We start from the raw sequence: 21870 nt of genomic DNA on the forward strand, positions 1-21870 counted from the left end.
TGACCCAGTAACCCTCCCAAAGCGTGAGACCTGGGCAACATTTCAGATCAAAGCCACAGTAAGCTGTAAGAACCATCTTGCTCTAGTACCTGGCTGGCTAAGGGAAAACAAGGGTATAGTTAGCAAGTTTCCCATTAGCAGTGTTATGAATCCAGACCTGCTCTTTGGGGCAGTCCCCAGGCATGAGTGGGAATAGTATTTCCTACCCCATACCTATGTCACCAGAGGCTCGTTAGAAAGTTCTTCTTTAAAAATGTCTCTGGGATTTGGTTTTCTTTCGGGCTTGCTTTGGCAATCAGAGTTCAGGTCTCCCCACTCTGAACGTATTCTGTATGATTCTGCAGAGTCAATTTATTATGTTTATTTTTGCTTCGAATCCATAATCACAACATATAATAATCTCTCCCTGTCTCAGGCTCAGCACTCAGCCCCTCTGGCTTTTTAACTCCATTTTCACTCATGTCCTCCAGGGCCCTTCTTACAAATACTCTGCTTTCTCTGTGTGTCCCGTGTGTTCTGTCCTTCTGTGTTTGGAGCTGTCGTTTCCATCCCCTCTTTGCCTGCTGCTCCTGTGCCTCTCAAGGTCTATTCTATGTCAATCAACAGAGGAATGGATGAAGAGATTGTGGTATTTACACACCGTGGATCTCCTCTGTCATGAAGAAGGGTAAATTTGAGGCATTTGTAGGAAATTGGATGCACCTCGAGACCATAACTTTAAGTGAGATAAATGAGACTCACAAGCTTCAATACAATATAGTTTCACCTATATGAGAAGCCCAAAATATAAATAAAAAACAAAATGCAAGATAGATGATAGGAAACAGGGAGACAGAGCTTTTGCAAAAGGGAAGGGGACCAAGAGATACAGGGAGGGGTGGGAAAGAGGATAAAAAAATAATGATACTGAGCTGCTAAAGACTGTAGTTTTCTACCAGAAAGAAAGACACCAAATATATACTCTTTTTCCTTCTGCCTCTTACAAACCTTGCATAATCAATCTGTGCTTCAAAAGAAATACATAAATTTTCAGTCTCAGAACATCTAGAGGTCCCAGCTGGGCCGAGCCTCCTGAAGCTCCGTGGTCTGCACCGGCACAGCTCGCAGGCCATTGCACCTTCCTGTCCAGGGGAGGCCTGGGCCAGCAGGTGTCTCCCAAAGTCTAAATGCATCTGGGCTCTAGCAACAAGATAAAAAATGCAGCCCGGAGTCTCCTAGTAGTGGAAGCTTGGTGTCATTTTGGGGCCTTTTTACATCAAAGATAATACATTTCTATCCTTGTTGTAGAATCTTAAAAACCAACCACTGGCTGTGAAGGCAGATTTTAAATAGGCTTCAAAGAGCTGTGGGAAATAGGAAAATAAATAAGGAGGTAGGTTCAGGATGGGCTCCTCTGAATGGAGGGGATGCGCGTCCTCCCTAGGCCCTGCCGGGTAGCAGAGCCAGTCTCCTGGCCATGGGACGCCATGTCTGTCACCAACACAACTAAGGGCAGATGTGGCTGGACCCAGGCCACTCCTGTTGGAGGCCAGCTTTCCTTCACGAGAATCAGAACAGGTCAGAGCTGTCAGGTGCAGGAGCAGTTGCAGCACCCCTGTGATATCGGGGGTTGACCGGATGATATGTCTGTTAAAATTGCCGAATTACTGCACAGCCCAGCAGCTTTCTTGAACAGGTCACGGTGCAGTACCAGCTTCACACGGGACGGAGGTGTCGAACGTGCAGTCAGACCTGTGCTGAGAATACATCGGAACATTTTAGATGGAAAAGGGTTACATCTTACTAGAATGCTAGATCAGCCTTCAGTAATATAAAGATAAAGAGACAAAACATTTAAGGATGGAATTTATGCCTTGGGGAAGACACATGCTTTTCTTGGCTTCACCAAAGCAAGATAATGGAACGAATGCTTCCTGCCAAACAAATGGTCATTTATTATAATTATGCAAAGAAAGCTCAAAACAGACAGGGCAGCCTCCGTGTTATTCCCTCTTCCACCTCTTGATTTCCAGATCAGCTCTTCTCTCTCTGTTTTTTTTTTTTTTTTTTTTGTACTAGGGATTGAACTCAGGACCTTGTACTTGTAAGACAGGCATGCATGGTGCCACTGAGCTTTATCCCTGGACCCAGATGAGCTCTTCGCTTTCACTGAGAAGTGACTGTGTCCTGCTCTTCCACTTTCAGCGAGCTCCACTTGCTTGCAGCCATGGGGAAGACAGTGCTCTTCCCTGGAGCCTCGGTCGCTGGGACCCCCGGGGTCAGGGCGTGGGGACATCCCCGCTGAGGAAGTGACAGAGGCAGCTTTGCTCTGTGGTCCCTGAGCAGACAGCCAGTGCCAGGCTTCCTGTAGGAGAAGTCCCGCCAGCTTGTGTCAAATCTTTTGACTGCAGTCCTGTCCCCACCTCTGGCACGAACAGAAACAAGCCCACGGGCAGGGTGCTCGAGAGGTACTGTGAGCAGGAGACTTCGGGGTGAGGGGAGACTGAGTCCTGCTGCTTCTGGAGGGACCTCCTTCTCCGCCTGTCCTGTCTTCACTGGGGGCCTCACCCGGTCTGTTTGCAGTCACTTCCAACAGGTTTCTTCTTCTGAATTTGTGTTTCCTTTCTTGTGCCTTGAATAGAAGCTCTTGTTTCTTCTCCGTCTATTTAAGAATCGGCCCTCGCTAGTGACTCGATTTGCACAGCCTGACGAGGCAGAGGCACCTCATGCGGCCCCAAACCTGCTGTGAAGCTCTTTGCCAGGCATCTCGTCCAGGCCTGGATCCTGGCCAGGGTCAGAAGCAGCATAATCAACACAGAAAAATAGCCCCGGAGGGCGGAGAACGGTAGCAGCAGGCAGAGCAGACATTTCTCCTACTTCTATGGGCAGCAGCAATCGTGGTCAAGGATTGCTGTTGATTATCTGCAGGGACATCTTCGGCATCTAGATGCCTTTCTGCCTTCGAATGAGCCCGAGAAAGGAGTGGGACAGTGAGACCTCTCCCTGGGTGTCCAGTTCCGGACCAAGGAGCCAGTTGGCCTTGCAGCCGGTGGGGGATCAGGGTTGCTATGCACGTCGCCGGCCACAGTCGGTTTTAAAGCACTCGTTCACAGGAAATCGGTGCCCTGAGATGAGCGGGTGGTCTCGGCCACAGCTCTGCCAGCCCCTGCGGAGCACGGGCGACCCCTCCTGTGCCCGTCGCCCACTTGGTGGTGATCCCTGCTGGCGGATTTCCCGCAGAGACTGTTCATCTCGCCCCGGTGCAGACGGTGACCGCGGAGTCGGAGGCCATGTGCTGTAGTGTGACCTTGGCTGGGCCGGGCTGCTGGCTGGGTGGAGCCCACACCTCCCCCTCCAGCCGGCTCCAGGCCTCAGCCCCTGGCCTGCGCTGCCCCGGCCATGCAGGGTCGGATGCGCATTCCCAGACGTAAGTCCCAGCCTCACTCCGCTCTCAGCCGGCAATCGCTCCTCTTAAGATAACTGGAAGAGGGTACCCGGCCCAGGCTGGGGCCTCCGTTTCTCACCCTGTGTGTGGAGTGGGCTCCTTTTGTCTGCCTGGCACGGTGTTCAGCCCCTTACCTCATGTTCCTTTTAACCCAGAGAATATCAAATGAAAAGAGTCACACATTGCCTAACCATGTCTTCAGTTTAGTTGAAGCTACAAAGGCTTCGAGAAAACAAAAATTCTTGTAAATCTCTTCTCTCTGTTTCAGATTGTTTGAATCCGATCATGATGCTTATAATATACTTTACAATGTCAACGTCTTTTTAATTTTAACATCGCTGAGTTTTTTCTTTATGGTTGTTCCACTTCACCATCTTACTCGAGCATTCTATTCTCAATATCATAGCTTAAAAAAGTAATTCGTTCTAGAGACGTTCGAGGCTTCTCACCCCTAAGATCTTTGCGGAGTTGGAGTTGTGCTTTACGTGGAGAGTGAAAGTGTGTGTTAGAGGGGCCAGCGCTGGCCGACGCACAGTCCAGCAGCTGTGGTTCCCAGGCAGTGACCTCCCGCCGCGGACCAGTGTGCCCGATGTAAGCTGTGCTTCGTGGCCCAGAGCTGCAGCTCCTCTGCCGTAGCCCGGCCTCTCTGTTGGCTGCCGAGTCCCCTGAGGGTGGGGGAGTCATGGAGCCCAGGTGGGGTGCCCAGGGCTGGGCCTGGAGCCGGGTGCGTTCTTTCTGCTCCCCCGTCACTCAGCTCCCAGGCAGGTGCAGGGGCAGACGCACAGGGCCGAGGGAGGGCGCTCAGCCAGCGCCCATGGAGACCGGCGGGTGAGACCTGTGGAGCTCACCGAGACGGTTCCCGCTGCATCTGATCTACTGTGTTTAACCCAGATAGTGAATTTCCTGCAACTATGAAAAATAATTCTTCTGAATTGTCTGTCATGTTCCAACTCCCGCGGGTGTGTGGGTTAATTTTTGGTTCTGTTTGTCTATTGGACCTAAATGTCACCATTTTCTGTTTCTGCTCACATCACTTTGCAATCAGATCTGGTGCCTGGAAGTGTGGGCCCCCACTCTTTATACCTAGACAATCGGAGCAACTCGAGGTCCAAAGTGGGCCAAGTGCTTCCCAAGTGGCCCTGTGCCTCGTCTGCCTGTGGTGGGCTTTGCATGGTCCACGCACTTGCTTTACACCCTCTGGTACCAGAGGGTACCAGGGTACCAGGCAGGAAGTGTTTCACCTCCAGGGTGAACTTTATTTCATAGCTAACAACTATACTGCCACTATTTTTTAAATTTCAAAAGGTGTCAAAATTGCGCCTAACTTTGTTATTTTCTTTAAAAATAGAGTACTTTAGAAACAACAGGAAAGCAAAAAAATGTTTAGGACTGTTTCTTAAAATCTTTAGTAATAAGAGGAATACATACCAAAGGGAAATCAAAGTATTATGCTATGTCTTTAGGTGTGGTTATGGATGCACTCACAAGTCTTTATAGGTTTAAATAAGTTAAATATATCCCGGCACTTGGGAGGCTGAAGCAGGAGGATCTCTGTGATTTCAAGACCAGCCTGGGTTACAAACTAAGTCCAAGGCAAACCTGAACACAGGTCCCAGTATCAAAAAGCCAGAAAAAAATTAAATACAAAAGTGTTTCCCAATTTGTTTCTGTGCAATGCAAAATATATAAGAATAAAATAATTTATCCAAGAAAAGACTCTTGATTACCAATGGTCTAAATAAGTTAACCATGGAAACAGGAAGAGGATCCAACTCATGGTTTCCTGAGGATAAAGAGATGGAGGGACAGAACGTAGTCAGTGAGGATGGGATGGTGCCCAGGCTATGGCAGGGCTGTGCACCTCACATGGCTGTGTGCTCACCTCTCTCTCTGCTCCTCTCTGTTTAACCAGAGCATAACTGACCGCTGTGTGCAGGGTTAAAGCTCCCTCCTGCTGTGCACTTCCTGGGTCCCTGGACACCCAGGCAGCCGGCATCCAGCCCTGATGACAACTCCCGAGCGCCTGAGGCCCCAGAGCCTGCCTGTTGGCTTTTTCAGAGACTTGGGAAACTAAGCCGCGCACGGAGGGGTTGCCAACTGGCTCCTGTCTGCATGATCCTCTGCTGTGTCCCGGTATGGGTGGCCGTTTTGACCTGGGCTGGCAGCTGCTACTTGCTCTCTGCTCTCTGGTCAGTCAGGCTGTTGGACATCCAGCCTCGGTTCTCTGGACACCCACCCCGAGGGGAGATTTGCACGTCCACACAGAATGAACCTGGCAAGGCTCTTGGCCTTACGGAGCTTCGGATCAGAGGTGGAGAGAAGGCGCAGCCCCATGCGTGGACAAGCACAAGCCTCTCAGCTGTGCAGGGAGGAGCGGGGCCATGGTGAGTTCTGGGGCGGGAGAGGCTCTGTGTGGAGACAGCACCGGGCAGGCGTGGGCTTGGATAGCAACAGAGTCCTGACCTCAGGCAGGTGACCAGGGGGTGGGAGGCAGCTGGGCGTGGAGGGTGCTGAGAGAGGGCGGCCTCTTTCTCTGGAGGAACCCAGCTGGCACAGGCAGAGGTCACCGAGCAGACTGGGCAGCCCCTCGGTGAGGGGTCTGCTGGCTGGGTTGGGAGGCTCTGGTCAGCACCGGGGGCACAGGCTCAGGGACAGTGCCACACAGGCCTCTGGTGACAGGGGGATGAAGAGGGCAGGGCGGTCAGAGAACTCGGAGAGGCCCTGGACCACAGTGGAGCCCAGAGAGCGAAAATGCGGCAGGTAGGGTAGAGCTCTAAGAATGAAATCCACTTTACTGCAAAGCTACCCAATAAAAGAGTAATGACCTTCTTGCTGAAGTCAGGAAATAGAAAACAATTCTCTCTTTTTATTGAGATTTTGTGAAGCAAGAAATGGTCACATAGACCACGAGGAAATACCAAGAAACCTCCAACCCATTCTGGTGCTTTCAATAGCAACAGGATTCTATTCTCTGCTGCCATTTCTATTTTGGAATGTAATTAATTATAAACATAGGTACTCAATTGAACTTACCTATATGCAGCTTAAGAAATAAAATATGAATAAGAACCAAGATTGATTATGTAAGGCTGCACATTTCCAACAAAGAATGTCATTATATTGTGTACCTTTAATGTACCAACGTGATTAATTAAAAGGAAGAGATAAAATATGACGGGCAGACTAGGAAGGGGCAATTATAATTTCCCTCTCAAAACACTTGTAGGATGAAAATCAAGTAATTTTTGTCCCAGGAACACTTGAAAAATCATCTGGAAGTCATTTAGAGTTTTGCATTTTAAATGATCCTACTGTAAAAATACATTCAGAACATACCTTTACATAATTTAAAATATATAAGACAGTATTATATAATGACATAGGTACACACAGGATTTGAAGAAAATGCATAAAACATGCATACATATTGACCTGAGTTTAGTGGTTGTTTCCCGGCAGCTAGGGGAGAGCAGGAACGGCATGTGGGTGACTGGCCCTTCTACGAATTCTTTACCAAAGCACCAATAATACCTGAAACATACAGATCAAAAAGCCAACACGTAGTCAACCCAAGTGGTGCCTGTTATATTATTTTCAATATTTTATGCAACTTGATAAATGTTGTGGCTAAATATTGAAAAATGTAAGTGATTTTTTAATTCATGATATCAGGACCAGAAAGCATCTCGTTGGCTGGTGAGCCCCAAAATTGCCTCAAGTCCTGCTTTTTTTCTAACTTGTTATTAGCATGTTCTCTTATAGCTTGTGTATGTTTGATTCTATGTTCTCATGTTTTCAAAAATGACAAACCCTGAAGGAGCAAATCTTTGTAATATCTGCTGCTTTATGGTAAGTGGCAGATTTATGAGGATGAGCAGTGGTAAGTCACAGAGCTTCACACTCATAGGTTGCCCCTGTGCTGGATGGGAGGTAGGGGTGGGCGGGCCGTTGAGCCAGAACGTTGGCTCAAATTTAGCCTCTTACAAAAATAGTTAATTAGTGTAGACAAACCAAATACCTCCTGTTGGGCTTATTTTCTTTAGCTGTGGAAAGAAATAGAAAGGTGGTCAGCAACTGTCTCTGTGTTCTAATCTGCTATTCTTTTCCAGGATTACCTGCTAACTTTGATTAGGATGCTATTTTGTGACTTCATAACAAAAGCCCAGCAGTATTTATGCAAATTTGGTTTCAATGTCATCAAAATAAATAACTGTAACTAGCATATGACATATCTGTGGAAAAGTACACAGACTCTATGTGCAGTCTGACCATGTTACACAGTGCCTATGGTAGTGTACCCAATGTTGGGAGTCAAGAAAGGAAGGGATTGCTGGCGTCGAGGGTCCCCCAGGTCACACCCCTGCACTTAAGGGTGTACACCTACTCTGACTCTCAATACCATGGACTAACTCACCTGTACTGAAAACTTACACAGTCAAACAGCTCTGCCCATGCGTGACTTTTTGCTCATCAGTGTGTGGGGAGAATAACCATCCGTACATTGTCTGAGTTGTAATTCACACTTTGGTGTAACAGGGATTGGCTGCTTTACAGAGCATGAGACTTCGAGTGTCTTTGGCCTCTTGGACCCTGTAGCTGCCACTGAGCTGCTTGCTTTGCTGCATTGGTGTGAGCACAACTCGAGACCACACGTGAACATTGTGCCAGGATGACTTCGTGAACTTTGTGCACCAAGCAGATAACTGCAGGGCGAGGAGCAGGGGCTGCCGTTGGTTGGCATCAGACTATCTTCCTCGTCACGGTGTCGCCTAGTTTGTGCGTTCGTTCTGTTGTTGATGGACAATGTTTCCAGCTTTAAGTAATAAGGTATAGGTAGTCCTACTAGGAGTTTTGTACCTGTTTTAGGGAACACATGTAAACATTTTTGTTCTCAGGTTGCAATTACTGTATCACACTATGTGCTTTCGTTTACACCACCGAGGAATTTACCAGATTATGCTGTCACCAATCACCGTGTAGATTTCCAGTTGCTCTGCACAGTTAACAACACCTGGCTGCGTCCATGATTTTAGTTCTCTGGTGGGTATGTAGTGACAGCGCATTATAGTTTTAATTTGCATTTTCTGATACTAATGACACGACCTACTTCATTGAGTATATTTTGTTTTCTGAGGAGCCAATTCAAATATTTTGCTCATTTTTCTATTGAGTTGTTTGCCCACATTTATTGATTTTTAAGATCTCTTTATGTACATTTTTGACAAACACACACATTGTAAATATCTCCTCCATCTCCTGCTTATTTTTTTAAACATGTCTTTTGATAGCAATTCTTGACTTCACTATGATCCCATCTATCCTTTCTGGTCAACACATTTTGTTTCCTGTTTAAGAATCTTTGCTTTTCTGTTGTGATGAAGATGCATTTTATATAATGATTAGCTAAATTTCTACCTCTCCTTAATTTTGTTGTGTAAAACAGTAAATGGACAAAATGTCACTGAGTGATCTACTACCTCCCCATCTCCACACCACAAAGTAGAAGGCAGCGGGGAGGAAACCAGCGATGGTACAGAAAGTGTGAAGATGCCCTCCCTCAGGAAGTCTGCTTCTGTCTTTCAGACCTTTTCCGGTGAGAACGGTGTAGGCAGTGTTCCTGTACATGGGGTGAAAAGCCAGCATGTCGCTTACTTGCATCGGTTCTCCTCGGTTATACAGTCCAGCTAAGGTAAGCAGCACAGTGAGTGTTCCTAGAACTTCGGAATAACCCAGGATCAAGGAGAGAGTGTTTGCAGAGATGCAAGAAGCCAGTCAGATCAGTAAAGTAGAAATGACTCACACTTCCAGCCTCCTTTCCCCTCCTGGTAGAAATCTGCAGTATTCATTTTTCACTGTAGACAGAAATATTAAATTGTCTCATCCAACAAGGTTGCTAGATATAAGAAAAATTTACAAAAGTAAATGGCATTTCAGTTTTTTAGCCACATTTAGAAAATATGTAAGTTAAAACACATCATATTATTATCATAGCCATATGTGGAAAATTACAAAAATATTAAAAATTCTCAGAAGACTAATCTACTGATGATGTATATTATGATGAAGAGATTGTGCAATATGTTTGAAATTTCTCCTCCTGTTCTTCTTTAAATTGAATACAATGCTGTTCAAAATTGTGACAAGTTTTTTTAAAATGGAACTTGAACAGGAGGTTTTAAAATGGAAGAGCAAAATGTAAGAATAACTGAGAAAATTTAGCACAGAAAGTCGAGGAGCCTTACTTTTCCATATGACAACATTTGTAAAATTTCTGTAATTAACAGTATGAGGTTGACACAGAGTCATACAAATTGGCGAGCGGGATTTAGCTGAATCCCCCCAAATTCTACCTAAACAGCTGGGTACGCTGTACTGAAAACCTCATTCCTGACCCAACTCAATTTGAAATAGATTTAAGACTTGTCTGCATAAGTTTAGTAATAAAATACTTATACAAGGTTTTCTTTTTCTGAGGTGTACATGCATTTTTGGGTGGACTCTGTATATTTACACCTGTCTGTGGAACATACAGAGGAATGAGAACCAGAAATTTGGGCATTAAACTCAGGAAATCAGGGGCTTAGCGGTGGGGATGGGGGTGAGAGAAGTGATGGGAAGGCACCGACTGCGCCGTGTGACGGCTGTGCCTCCTGAAAGTCTGAACTAGTTACATGTCTGTTATGTGATGTGACAGAAGCAGAGATGTAAAGCCTTACAATTATATTCTGCTAATGTTCCAAGTTTAAACAAGAGTGTTCCTCATTTACCTCTTTTGTTGTCAAGCAAGACCCAGTGAAACGACAAATCTCTATTTTGTAAATGTAAGAGAATGTTTAAAGTCACCCACTAAGGCAGAAGGAGAGTTTATTAGACATTTATTGCTATTTAACTCTATACACTTACTTTTATGTGAAAAAATTCACTGATAATATGTGTCCTAAAATTGCTATTTTCAGCATACCATAGCATCAGACTGCATTTCGACGCAGGACTCACAGAACACTAAAATCACAGCAGCACTGGGGACTTGGAACACCTCTCTCCGAAACAAGCCAAGTAGACCACCCACTAGCAAAGGTGAGTGACATCAACACATTTGCAGACACAGGGAACCTTCAGTAATTCTAACCATTCCCTGTCACATAGGGGAACTTCTCAATAGTAGTATTACAGATTTAGAAATAAACAGGAATGAGGAGGCTCCTGATAACACAGTCTCCCTGGTCAGAGGTGGGTGCCACGTACTTAAAAAGCCACTGACGGACCCAGCTGTGGTCCTGAGTTGACAATGACTCCCTTAAAAAAAATTGTGCATTGTGCTGGATTGTACCAATAAACTCAATAAAAAAGAAAAAAATATTGTGCTTACTTTCAGCAGCATGTCCACTAATAATTTATTGTGTGTGAGAGTGAGGGTAGGGACATCTGACCAGGACTGTTTAAAGTTGAGGGTTTTCCTGTGTTGTGATAAACTCTGCATTAGAGGGAAGAGGAGGGAAAGGGCAAAATCTCTTTTAACATTTTATTCTGAAAAATGTGAGGAAGGTATTTGTTAATACCATGGTAATTCCTGTAAATGTTTTATGCATTCATCATTCAGCTAAAAAAAATTTAAGAAAAGCAACATAATAAAAAACTTAGAAGTAATCAATAAATAGAAAAGCAACATCTAATAAATTAGAAAATTGGATAATAGTAGATTTGACCCATAAAATGAAACACAATCAAGACAATGAACTATGCCTTAAAAGGACAACAAAATAGAGTAATATTTGTAAACAAATAATCTTTTTCAAGTCTGCTGGTAAGAGAGATGCACAGCTCACAAGCATAAAACACTAACATAGATTTGTAGATTTAAAGTAACATATTTTGAATAACTTTTTGGCTACAATGAAGTGATCATAAGGATAATATATGTGCTATCTGCTGATGTACACCAGTTGCTTGGTATAGGTATTGTCATATAATTTGCAGCATTGCTCTATATGACTGATTTTTATTATGCCTTTATTTTAACCAAACCTCAAAGCGCTCAGGTGACAATGTAGCAAAATAGGGAAATAAATTGAGGCAAATTCCCAGAGTCCTTACCAGCTTGGAAATAGTGTCTCTTAATGTGAACAGATTGTTAAGCTGATACAAAAAAGGCTTTTTCTAGCCACACCAACCCTATTTCCTGTGGCTGGAAGTGCGTGAGGATCAGGTCAGCAGCCCTCATGGTCCTTGGTCATTGCCCATTCCCTTGGGGCGTGGCTCTGTGTTTCTCCTTCAACCCCCTTAGCATATGGGGAAGATTTAATTGCTCGTTCCTCAGTGTAAGTTTGAAGTCAAGTCGATATTGAATGTAAGATTAAGGCTTGATTGGTTGAATGTAGCATCATCGACCCATTTTTCCTTTTCTTAGTAATATAGTAAAGCAAACTGAGACTGTCATACCATTATGTCCCCATGTTGCATAAAAGCAGTTCAAATCAGAACTATCTTGATTGAAACGAAGTGAGTTTATTGTGGTTTTTGTCCTTTATGTTCTCCTCATATTGAAGTGCAAAAAGGACACCGCTGATAATAGTATGTTAGATACAGTCCTGTTTAGTTTATTTTTATTTTATAAGGGTCCTTTTAGCTTTCTGCCTCCTCCTTTTTTTTTTTTAAATACAGAAAAGACAGCCTTAAGCAGGACGACAGCCAAAGCACAATTCCACCGATTTTTACATGTGGCTTAGGGAACCTCATCTCATTTCTTCACAGATCCGCACAGCTTAACTATAGCGGTGTCAACAATAACTTTGAAGTCATTCAAGTGGCTGTTTTCCCCTAGCTCTGGAAGAAAAGGGAATGGTCTTAGTCCTTACTTACAAACAGTTTGAGAGAGAACAAAGCACTGGTGATTCTGTGGTTGTTAAGAGGACTGCTCTTCTCTATTTCAGCTTCAGAGACCCATTTGTTTTCCATTTAACAGCGTGACATGGGTCCTATTTCACCCACAGACTTCATGTCAGGTCCCATTAGGAATTTGGGAGTAACATTGCTCCTACTGCAGTCACACTCTGAACTCCCTGGTGGGCTTCTCTGTTAGACATTTTTGCCAGCTTGGTGGGGAGTTGAGGGTAATTCCAGTACAGGGGGTGTAGAATCTGTTCCTTGACCCAGTGGAGAATGTGGAAGCCCATGCGAGCTTCTGTTGTCTTACTAAGGTAGGCTCATTTTAAACTTTATCTTGGGCTGTATTTACCAGGGGGCCTGGAAATGAGTAGATGCTCAATAAATATTTATTGAACACTTGTGAAAGTTCATGGAAAGACAATTGCATCATTACATCGAAGACTTTAATATACAGTTGTTATTTGATGCTATTTAAAAGCAGGAATAATTTGTGTCTTGGGTTGTTTGTTAGCTTGCAAGCAATTATTTCTCAGAACTCCCAAGATGTGCTTCATAAACATGCAGATCCACAAGACAAAATTCTCTCAGTTTTAGGGTGCTGTGTGAACTCACAGGGTTCATATCACATATATTAAATTTGCCTTCAACACAAACAGCTTTTCTTCATGATGGAAGGTTTTGGGAATAAAAACGTATTTTGATAATGTAAAATAGGAGCCATCATAACATTGCATGACTTAATATGGCAATTCTTGCTATTTATTGGGTTGGTACATTGCCATAGTCCAAACATTGCTAGTACTAAAGTCTTAGAACAAAAACTAGCAATAATTTGTACTGTACCTACCTTGTCCCCTCCTGGATAACAGGTGCCAATGTTTTGATTTTGGACAATTGGAACTTTATTCCTAGCACTGTTCTCTACTGAAAAAATATCCATTGAAGTGTTGCTTAGTGATTGGTTTCTATGATGAAAATTTAATTCTCATCCACATCCACAGAACTTTTCTCTTCCTATGCATAAGATTACATTATATTATTAAATATAAGCACTATTTTGTTAATGTTTGTGGTCAAACAAGTTAAAGAGCTCCTGCTCTTCATTTGTTTTTCCTGCATTAAATGTTTGTTTCTGTTGTGAAAAACTAAAAGTGTAAATAAGGTCCAAATGGTATAATTGACAATGTGAAATAGGAAGAAAAGGGCTAAAAGTGTAGGGAAGGTGGGAAGGGTCGGGGAAAGGAAATAAGGGAAAAGAAAAAATTTGAGAAAAGGAAAAAGTGGAAACAAAGTCTTTGTAAATAGGAAAGGGAGGAGAGGGTGAAGGGAGGGCAGGCATAAGGGGAAAAAATGAGAACCAAGACCTGTCATGTAAAGGTACAAGATCCCAATGAATGTAACTGTACTGTATACCAAAAAGTACCAATAAACTCCATGAGAAAAAAACATTTGCTTCAATTTGCTATACTTTTTATGCTCTCATTGTTAAAAAAATAAAACCGGGGCCTCAATTTAGACAACCCTAGGCCAACTGCCCATAGCCACCTAACAAAACTTAAGTCATCATGATTTCTTGGAAGCTCTAAGCTAAACATAAACAGAAGCAAGTGTAAGCTTTTTGTCCTGGTCATCATGACTCCATGAATTGAAGCCTATAGACAAATCACATGGACCGTTCGATTGGTCTTAAAAAAGAGTTGTGGCAACCAGCCAGTCAGGAAAGAGGTGGATGGACACACTTCCTCCTTTCCTTTGGAAATGGTGCTGTAACTGTGGTAAAACTGAGAATTCCTGCCCAGGTTCAGGTCCGAGGTCTCCCAGCTTCTGGACTCTTGTTTTGTTGGCCCAGTGAGCTCTTAGAATTTTAACTTGATCTGATGTGGCTGTTGAGAACATCAGTGATATTATTTGGGATGATGAGAGTGATAAGCTTCCTAGGGGTGTTTTACAGGGAGTGAAAGGCCCACCCTCTTGCTGAGGACACCTTCCCAAGGATGCTCTGCTCCTCCCTGGCCAGGCCCGAGAGGTCCTGCTTGGCTTCCCACCTCCTCCTCTGGCTCTGTGTTGGATACATTTGCTCATTTCTTAGGTGTTTCTTCTTGTTTTACAACCTCATTTTCTGAAGAAAAAGCTCCAGTGAGTTCTTAAAGCAAAGGGGCAAAAGAGGTAAAATTGCATGTCAACATTTTAGAAATTGCATTCTCACTCTTGACAGATGGTCTGACTGGGTATAGACTGGGGTGCTTGACAATTCCCTTGCTGCTTTTTTGCTTCTTTTGATGTCATTGAGAAGTTTGGTTCCTACTTTTTTGTGGTCTTGTATTTTCATTTTCTGTGGAAGCCTGTGATTGTCATTATTTCTTTTTATTTCTGCATTTTCAAACTTCACAACGATGTACTTTACTTTGAGTGCTTTTTTCTTTTAAATCAGCTGAACATAAAGGAATCTCAATTTGAAAAGCCACAATATTCAGATTGGGAAGCTTTTTTAATATCAGTTTTAGATAATTCCATTATTTCTATTTTCTTTATTGTTTCTGAAAATCCCATTTTGGCATCCTCAAATTTTCCAGTGACTTTTTTCCCCTCTCTTTTGTCTGTTTTTGCTTTCTCATTTTTCCTTCTTCTTGTCTCTTGGTACACTGCTATCTTTCTTTCTTCTCTGGACCCTGTGCCTGTTTGGTTCTCATTTATTCGGAACCTTCTGGATATGTCCGATTCCCTGCAGTGATTTACCTAACCCTTCTGCTCCAACTTTCAGTGTTTCCTCTATACAACTGCATTTCCATGCTTCGAGAAGGCGGTGAGGTCTGAGTCAGACTGTCGTGATTGCGTGTATTCTCTAAATCTTCCAATTCTGTCTCAGAATCTGCTAATCCCTCCCCTCTTGGATCCACTCTGGCTCCTTTGTCTCCCCAGAATACCAGAGAAATATGACTTGGTGGCTGCAGACTGGATGCTCCCTAGGAAAAACCTTAAACTGTTCTCTCCTAATTTTTTTCCACTCCCATCATGCATGGAGTCAGAAATAACTACCTTCAAACAGCTCCCAAACTTACCAAGTGCAGGTGTTGGCAGTACTCTGAGAGGGCTCTCCTACTTGGCTGATCGAAATAATGATACATACCTAGTTAGCTGAGGATGAAATATAATAAGCACACACCCGGGAACCAGAGGCGCTCAGTGCGTGCGTGTAAACGTGCTGCCGCCGTGCCGAGGGGCAGAGGGTAGGAGCGAAGCGAGAGAAGCAATACGAGGGATGCGGACACAGGCTTCCCAGGGAGCTCCCGCGTGCGCACCTTTCGGGCCTGGAGCAGCACGCGTGCGAGTGGTTCAGATGGTGCTTGCACGGCCGGACACGGGGTGGATGGACTCCTCTGCCTGAACCATCGAGTAACGGTGGGTTCTCCACTCTGTAGGGAAACCCAGCTTGAGAGGGCAGGGGAGGGCCCAGACTTCCGGAAGTTTCTCTTCTTTTGGTTTGCGGTTTGTGAGCACACAGCCAGAGGCAGTCTTTGCATTTGGCTAAATCACCGCGCTAATGAAGCGTTGTTCCTGGCACGAGTTGTTTAGCTTCTGAAAGGAAAATCTCTGTTTTCCTTTAACAGAGGCTCTTCTGAGGTTAGGAGCTGCTCTTCACTCCCTGGGCAACGCAGCTGGGGGGACCTGCGGCTCAAGGGGAGACTGACTTGGCCCCGGGGTGCAGGAGGACAGGGGTCTGGTGCCTCCTCCGGGAAGGCTGAGCTCAGACTCCCTGGTCACCCAGAGCCATCTGTGCCCAGCTGCACTCTGGGCACAGCGGCCCCTCCAGGGCTTTCCTTGCTCTGGCCCTGGACCACCCCATGGGTTTACTGCAGTGTGGCTGGTCACTGGACACAAGCAGCGACAACGTACCTCTGTGACTGCTTCCGTGAGGTGGTGTCAGTGCTCCCCTACACATCGCAATCTGACAATGCTTTTGTGCTTTGAAGGTACTCGATATAACCGTAGTCTTTTTATTTGTACCTTACACACAAATCTTTAAAAAGTACATTTATGAATTGTCTTTAACTCCTCTGGGTATCTATATTAAAACATAAAAATTTGTGCATTCAAATGAAGCAAGTGCAGACCAATTCTAAGGTCCTGCTCTGGAAGGGAAAATGAACCCTTTCCATAACTATTTAATTTTTGCTTTCTTCGTGTTCCCTGTACAAAGCCCATCAAGCAGCTGTTTCCTATTTCCAGATGTCATCCCTGCCTGCACAGACCTTGAGAAATCACATGTGCACGTGCAAAATTCCCAGCACCTTGGAGAGGATTCCATCCAGCCCTTCTTTCCTTTCTCCGTGTAAGCCACTTGTCCCACTCTTCTGGGAATTGTGGTTTTATTGCCTGTGGTGACTCTGTGGGGAAGACAGGTTCAATCTTTCCAGCAGGTTTGCTGGAGATGGCAGAGAGGTTACATCTCCCACACCCAGCGGGCTCAGTGGATGCTGTAGAAACACTGGTGCTCATTTCCCAGGCTGTGCTACGAGGCTATTATGGACAGGAGCAGAATAAACTGATGTGCCCTGAGTTCACTAATAAAGGAGTCATTCTGAGGGCACTAGTCAACAATAGGCAGCAATTCATAGATGGTGATGAGGGAGGAAAGGTGTCAGGGTTATGTGAAGTTGTCCCAGCAGCCCTATCATTTGAGTAGCAGATCTACAGCCTGGGCTTCACGTCTCCATGACCCGGGTCTGTCATCACCAATGCAGTCCTCCTTCTGGGCCACACATGACACCGGGCCCAGAGCGTTGCCGATAATTTTCCTGCTCCTCCAAGACCTGCCCATCATTCAAAGCTATCTCTAATGCCAGTGGTCATTCACTAGTGTTTCCAGAGCTCCTCCTCCCTTACACAGATGGACAGGAACAAGACTCCATCCCTCCAACTCCCAGCACAAATTTCGTGGCTCTTGCAACTTCCTGCTTTACATGGGACTTATTTAAACTTCTTTGCCAGATCATCTGCTTCTGAAATGAATAACATAAGTTAATTAATTGAAAATAGGAAGCATTCGCTAGAATTAACTCTGTGCCAGGAACTGTGTGACCTTTTATACATTAATTATCTCACTGAGTCCTTCCTTACAGAAATCCTACAAATACAACATTGTTACTGGTTCTACTTTACCGATGAACGTACTGAGGGTAAAGGAGCTCACATAATTTGTTCAACCTCATAAAACGATTACGTGGAAACTTCAAACCCAGGCCCTTATGTCTTCCCGGGCAGGCCCAGTCTGTTTTGGTTGCTATAACAAAGTGACACGGACATCTGCAGGGCTCAGACACAAAAGAGATCCTTTCTCACAGTTCTGGAGGCTGGAAGACCAAGACCAAGGCATGGCCAGAAGTGCTGTCCAGTGAGGGCGGGCCTCCTGGGCCACAGATGGCACCTTCTCTCTGTCTTCATGCTGGCAGGGGAAAGAGCCCTCTGGTCTCTTTCATAAGGGACTAAACCCAGTCACCCTCCATCCTCATGGCTGAGTCAAATTCCGAAGGCTTTGCCCCCGTGACTGTCGCTGTGGGGACGGGGCTGCACATGTGAATCCTGAAGTTGGCCGCACGAATTCCAAGTTGATAACCTAGTCTTAAATCTTACACCCTACAGCCCTCACATTCATAGTGTCTTCCACCGAGAAATTATTTTGTCTAGGGGGAAAGCAGCAATATCTTGGGACAGTCCCTAATGCAAGCAACAATTTAATGAAGGCTTTGCCCTTCATGTAGGGAAAATTTATTGACTTCTTAGTTAGTTATAAAGTAGTATTTTACACCTTGAGAATAGATCTATTAAAACCATTTTCCTATCTGCTTTAAACCATCTTAAATTGTTTTATCAAATAATTTTTAAAGTGCAGAATTATATTTTATTTTCTGTTCTTGAATTGTTCTATGTATCAATTGCTATGTGGCTTAATCCAGATACAACTGACTTAATTTTGTCTAGAAACTCTAGTGTGTTTCCTCGTAACAATTTTCTCATCATATTTATAATTTTCCCACTTTATTTCCTTGTCCTTGAAAGAATCAGCTAACTTTTGTTCTGGGGGTGCTTCTGTTTCAGGAAGTTTTAATCCTCATGCAAATGTATTTATTTGAAATGATAGTCATTCTTTGATATTTATTAACCTGATATTCACCAGACCAAGGGATAACCATGCAAAATTTCAAAGAAAATTTTATGGAATTTCATTCCATAAAAGACACATGAAAAGGCAGAGGTTGTCCTCAGGAGGAGATGGGCAAGGGTCTAATTTGAGGGCCCCTTGTTATGGCTTGCTTTTACATGTCCCCTCAAAGCCGCATGCAGTCATAGGTACAGCTTTTTCTGAAATTGATTTATGGTGCAATGCTAGGCTCAAGGGTATTAGGATTAAGGGTGTGAGTACTACCTGGCCTGAGTAGTCTGCATAAGATAAAAGGAGCAGAAAGACTGTTCAGAGCCCTTCCCCTGCCCCTTTGTTGCCTTTGTTACCTTCTGGCCTCCATGAACTATTTCTCCTTTGCCAGGCCGCACTGCCTTGGAGTCAGCCAATTATGGACTGAACATCTATGACCTGTAAGATACATAAACCTTTTCCCCTTTAACTTTGGGTGTTGGGTATTTTGTCTCAGCCACAAGAGAAAGGTGACTAAGACACCCCCTAAAAGCTCTGTGTTGTAGTTTTCATCTACATGTTCCTCTAAAGCACCTGGAGCTGTTCAGAGGTGGCTGGATCTAGGGTGTGTGAATGTAGATTAAGGGTTTGTGGTGAGTATATCAGCCCCCTGATAGGTTCAGCATAGTGGATGATGGGAAGGCACCAACCAATAGGCTCAGTAGCCCGGATAGGATAAAAGGGAAAGGGAGGCTCACTGCTGCTTTTGTTTTTGCTTCCTGCCTACCCTGCTATGTACTGTTTCTTCTCTGTGATGCCCCTCTGCCATGCCACCCTGCCTTGGAGATGGCTGACTATGGACTGAAACCTCTACAAGCTGAGCTAAAATAAACCTTTCCTTCTTTAACTTGTGGTTGTCAAGTATTTTGTTTCAGCAATGAGAAAAGTAAGACACTCTGCTCATCCATACACAGATAGAGTATGGCCAGTTCTGGAGACATTATTTTTGTGTCCATACTGCGGCAACCACGTGGACTACTCTTGTAGCTGTAAGGTCAGGTTTCTGTGGGGCTCACAAAAGCAGTCACTCCTGGTCACCTTTGTTTCCCTGCAGGTCCCCCCTGATGTCCTTGATGTGTACTGCTGTCATGAGCTTCTCATCTCCCTCACTGAGACTTTCTGCTGATGTTGCTGGATCAGGAGCCTGACGGGGAATTTTTTCCAAACCACCCAGTTCTTGGATTCTTCCATGCCAAACAGGCATCCATCAATTCAACTCAATTCCAACACGAAGAGAGTGGAGTTAGCCCAGACCCTACAGTGTAAGGGCTCAGTCTAGGACACCGCCCTGGCCCCTCTTACCTCTGACTGACTATATATCACACCATCTCCTCCTCATGTTTGATAATTTGCTTGAACAACACACAGAACTCAGGAAGTGCTTGTCTAATACCATGTGTTTATTGTAATGCACATAAATCAGGAAGTGCTTTGTGCCCTTATAGATGCATTGCTTCACAAGACTCTGGCGTATCCAGGAGTTGGGTACCCTCCATACCCCATTGTTTAGATATCCATTACATAGGCATGACTCATCAAATTATCGATACTGTGACTGATGCAATCTCCAGCCCTTCTCCCCTCCCAGAAGGCTGGGTGTGGGGTGAACATTGCAAATTACGATCAAGACTTCATCATTCTGACAAACATTCCCTCTCCTGATGACATCTAGGGGCCACCAAAAATTGTGTCATTGGAAAAAAAGGCCATTGTTATTATTCAGGAAAGCCCAAAGTTTTCACTAGTGCTGTTCCAGGAATTAAGGGACGCGCCTAATACCATCCGCAATACCACTGGCTATGGTGCCAATAGACATGCCTGGATGGCTGGAGACCCACCAGTTCCAGGACCTACGATAACATCTTGTCACTTCCTTTTCTCAGATGGCTGGAGCGGTAACAGCAGCTCTTCACAGCCTCTCTGGAGATGTCCAGTGAGACTGAGCCATAGCCAGTTTGGCCATGGGGGTCCTTGTGTCTGTCGCCTTCATCCTCCCTCACCACCCTGCCTCCTGGTACTGCTGTCTCAGGGAGCGGCTACCGTCTCATCTTTGCCTTGAGCTCTGTTTCTCTGGAACTTGGACTTCGGCACTGCAGAGCTGTCGTGACAATTTTAGTGACTTGCAAAGCTTATAAAATGTTGCCTTTTTCCACAAGGAATAATAAACTACAGAAGTGGGAAAGGCAAACTTGGTTTCTTCTTTGAGGTGAGATTCTGGAAGTGTGGAATATTGAGCTAGGATTTTGTCCTTTCCTGCTTCACACTTGCCAAGTTCCATCAGTCAAATTTCAATTTCAACTTCACTTACATAGATCATGTATATAAAAATCACACAAGTAGCTTATTGTGCAAGATGACAGCATTCCACAGGAAAGCTGGTTCAGAGCCATCCCACGCTCACCCCTTCACCATGTGGTGAATTGCTTCCATAGCCAGAAAGACAGGAAGGACTGAGAAGCACAGATCACCTGATCCTGAAGTCTGGAGGCAGCCTTGTGGGCCACCATAGTCTGGAAGCAACGGGTCTGGGCTTGGTTGGGGGCCAGCTGCTGGTTTTGGCTGAGCTACAAGTGAACTCCTTTGATAGGGTACAACATGCTAGTGTGTCCTTGCACAAATTAAGGAGATGAAATTAAGTCAACGAGAAAATTAGTAGTAGAAGATATGCCTGAGAATTACCTAGAATATAGGGGAAGGAGAGGAAGAGGAAAAGGGAGAGAAAGAGAGATCTAGAGAAGGCTTTCTGGGAAGGTTTCCCAAAGGAGAGAGTGCAGTGAATGGAACAAAGGTAAGAACTGATCTTTCCCCGCAAGACAACTGACCGTTTTCTATGCTATAACACGGCTCAGAACCTCAACACTGAATCTACCCTCAGACAACATCATGAAGCACTGAAATTTCAAAGAAAAAGACTTTAACAAATAAATAAAAACAGCAATAGTCTAGGCTCCTCAGGCACAGATGAGGCTGACTTCATATTCCATTTCCTGGGTCCTGGAGACTAATTCTCATTCCATCTCATAGTCAGATGACAGCTTTCTTAAAATACTTGAAGGAAAGCAAAAATTTAGAATTCTGAAGCTATTCAATAGTGTCTAAGAATGATAACCAAACAAGTGCACTTTCAAAGACTGAGAAAAGGGACCCCAGGAACTCTCACAGTAAGAATTACTATATTTGAGGAAGAAAATATCAACCCCCAGAAGGAGGAGATGAGATGCAAGGATTAGTAAATAGCAACTAAGTGGGTGCACAATTTTGTAAGTCAGAATAAATTGATGAGAATTTTAAGAAATCACACCAATTGTGGATTTTCAGAATAAAGTAAAATAAAGTAGGGCCAGGGATTTAGCTCAGTGGTTCTGCTGCT

The 21870-nt window shown here is 44.4% G+C and overlaps 1 long non-coding RNA gene across 2 annotated transcripts in view; it reads left to right on the forward strand.

Annotated features, from left to right (window-relative positions):
- LOC104859674 overlaps positions 1-20585 on the forward strand; it is a 30678-nt gene extending 10093 nt beyond the window's left edge. Inside the window, exons 2-5 of one of the 2 annotated variants that reach the window (XR_779451.2) lie at positions 5337-5808; positions 9008-9113; positions 10381-10501; positions 19555-20585. This is a non-coding gene — a long non-coding RNA (uncharacterized LOC104859674). The remainder of the gene's footprint in view (positions 1-5336; positions 5809-9007; positions 9114-10380; positions 10502-19554) is intronic. The other variant, XR_004517900.1, reaches the window with a different exon arrangement.
- Positions 20586-21870: the final 1285 nt, after the last annotated feature.

Source organism: Fukomys damarensis, unplaced genomic scaffold, assembly GCF_012274545.1.
Source record: "Fukomys damarensis isolate Sample0158 unplaced genomic scaffold, DMR_v1.0_HiC HiC_scaffold_18, whole genome shotgun sequence".
Classification (NCBI taxonomy): domain Eukaryota; kingdom Metazoa; phylum Chordata; class Mammalia; order Rodentia; family Bathyergidae; genus Fukomys; species Fukomys damarensis.